This window comes from Bolinopsis microptera, chromosome 3 (genome assembly GCF_026151205.1).
Source record: "Bolinopsis microptera isolate Bmic1 chromosome 3, MBARI_Bmic_1.0, whole genome shotgun sequence".
NCBI classification, from domain to species: domain Eukaryota; kingdom Metazoa; phylum Ctenophora; class Tentaculata; order Lobata; family Bolinopsidae; genus Bolinopsis; species Bolinopsis microptera.
Window position 1 is genome coordinate 20,102,319 of NC_087074.1, and position 3,326 is coordinate 20,105,644.

The following is a 3,326-nucleotide window of genomic DNA, read 5'->3' on the forward strand; positions in this document are numbered from 1 at the left end:
ACAGTGTACCAAAATTAAGATACAAGATACAGTATACAAAGATATAATATATTTGAGGAAGAACGATTTAAGTAAAGAAAGCAGCAATTAGAGGATATAATTGACATAATGAAGTCCTGTGACAGTGCTCTCCTGCGTGTCTATACCTCTGTGACAGTGCTCTCCTGCGTGTCTATACCTCTGTGACAGTGCTCTCCTGCGTGTCTATACCTCTGTGACAGTGCTCTCCTGCGTGTCTATACCTCTGTGACAGTACTCTCCTGCGTGTCTATACCTCTGTGACAGTGCTCTCCTGCGTGTCTATACCTCTGTGACAGTGCTCTCCTGCGTGTCTATACCTCTGTGACAGTACTCTCCTGCGTGTCTATACCACTGTGACAGTGCTCTCCTGCGTGTCTATACCTCTGTGACAGTACTCTCCTGCGTGTCTATACCTCTGTGACAGTGCTCTCCTGCGTGTCTATACCTCTGTGACAGTACTCTCCTGCGTGTCTATACCTCTGTGACAGTGCTCTCCTGCGTGTCTATACCTCTGTGACAGTACTCTCCTGCGTGTCTATACCTCTGTGACAGTGCTCTCCTGCGTGTCTATACCTCTGTGACAGTACTCTCCTGCGTGTCTATACCTCTGTGACAGTGCTCTCCTGCGTGTCTATACCTCTGTGACAGTGCTCTCCTGCGTGTCTATACCTCTGTGACAGTGCTCTCCTGCGTGTCTATACCTCTGTGACAGTGCTCTCCTGCGTGTCTATACCTCTGTGACAGTGCTCTCCTGCGTGTCTATACCTCTGTGACAGTGCTCTCCTGCGTGTCTATACCTCTGTGACAGTGCTCTCCTGCGTGTCTATACCTCTGTGACAGTGCTCTCCTGCGTGTCTATACCTCTGTGACAGTACTCTCCTGCGTGTCTATACCTCTGTGACAGTACTCTCCTGCGTGTCTATACCTCTGTGACAGTACTCTCCTGCGTGTCTATACCTCTGTGACAGTGCTCTCCTGCGTGTCTATACCTCTGTGACAGTGCTCTCCTGCGTGTCTATACCTCTGTGACAGTGCTCTCCTGCGTGTCTATACCTCTGTGACAGTGCTCTCCTGCGTGTCTATACCTCTGTGACAGTGCTCTCCTGCGTGTCTATACCTCTGTGACAGTACTCTCCTGCGTGTCTATACCTCTGTGACAGTACTCTCCTGCGTGTCTATACCTCTGTGACAGTGCTCTCCTGCGTGTCTATACCTCTGTGACAGTGCTCTCCTGCGTGTCTATACCTCTGTGACAGTGCTCTCCTGCGTGTCTATACCTCTGTGACAGTGCTCTCCTGCGTGTCTATACCTCTGTGACAGTGCTCTCCTGCGTGTCTATACCTCTGTGACAGTGCTCTCCTGCGTGTCTATACCTCTGTGACAGTGCTCTCCTGCGTGTCTATACCTCTGTGACAGTGCTCTCCTGCGTGTCTATACCTCTGTGACAGTACTCTCCTGCGTGTCTATACCTCTGTGACAGTACTCTCCTGCGTGTCTATACCTCTGTGACAGTGCTCTCCTCTGTGTCCTATGAGCGTCTTATCGCTCTTTCTCGGCTCTACCACATCGCCCTTATGTTACTCCATTAAGAACAAATGGGCTGAAATTTAACGAAACCCACACAAGCAAGCGTAACAACACAACATACTCATATAATAGGACTGTATGCTGTAGGATGATTAATTAGATAAACTGCAGGGGTTACTGCAATAGCTATAGTTACTGATCATTGCTACAAGGTTGTAGTTTAATATCACATGGAAGTCACGTGTACCAATTACCAGGGGCGGTAGGTCAACGTGAAATTGTTTTGGTTAACAGATGAAATGTACGAAAGTACAGTCTCCTAATGTTGCTCCAACTTTAGCTAGTATCTATATATAGTATATACTGTATATACTATATACTATAGTCTATATATAGTAGTAGCTGTATTTACAAAGGCGGCTTTGGTGGCTGGTAGAAGAACTATCCTCGTAACAAGCACAGGTCGGATCACATTTAAACTTATGTGATAATATTCCAGTTTTAATACACCATCAACCCTGCCGCCAAGGATGTTGTTGTCGTCTCATTTCTGACCATTAGACGATCACGTAGTCGGAACAAATGACAAATCAACCATTGGCGGCAGTGCCACACGGCAGCTTAGGTAGTACGGTTGATGTCGCAATTCAAGAATCTGAGAGCTTCATGTTTAGAAACAGAATTGGATTATGCCCTGATCAAACACAAAATATCAAATAAAAGCGAACTTTTGTGACGGTAGAATTTAGCTACAGTTTGCTTCATATTCTGAGCTCTGAGCGATAATACTCTTCTTTATAATAATACTCTTCTTTCCACAATGATTTATAGAAGTCTTTCAATATCTCGTGCATATCCCAGAGTGTCCGCCTAAGTGAAAGGAGGTCTTCAGTCAACTTCTTTCACCATATGGGAGCAGTTCCCCAGTTCCATACAGATAGCTACTATCTTCGATATGATGGTAACCAGCCACCAGGTAACCAGGTAACTGTCTCTACTTTCCAGAATGGATGGCTACAGATGGCTACTATCTTCGATATGTAACCAGGTAACCAGGTAACCAGGTCTCTACTTTCCAGAATCTTGATATCTGTCCAAGGTTTTTGCTCCAACTCAGTTTATCCTCTTCAATTTCAGACACAGATGTCTGGTCTACAAACGAGAAAGAAAGTTCATTTCAAACATTTGGAGCCAAAACTAAACCGCTCAAACACAACAAGTTGGTTATGATATAAAAGGAGGGTATACAACAAGTTGGTTATGATATAAAAGGAGGGTATACAACAACAAAAAGAGTAAAGAATTATGATAAGCAGTGTAGTAAGCACTGATAAGTACTGCAGTAAACTCTAAACTGAGTAAACTACACGAGATAGACATTATTATCGGCTCGACCAATGGTCTTAGTAGTGGCTACAGTTATTGAGTTACCCGAGCTAGATAACTTTAACGTGATAATATGAGTATTATGTTGACTGTAAAATCATCGGTTTTGACACGTGCGCGCGGCTTTTAGGCAATCATAATACCGTTGCTGACAAAATAGCTACTGTTTATCCGTCCGAACACGAAAAGACTCCCAATTACTTAGATAAAAATACAATAGATAATACTGACCCGACTATACCGATTGGTGACCCTATTGTCCAGACTACAATCACCGAAAGAGCCAAGATACCCTCTCAACTTGGTGGAGGTCCGATCCACCACAATACGGTGCGTGTGTAAGATTGTAAAAACTTAAAACGAGTGTAAACGAAGGGTTTAAATTTAAGGAG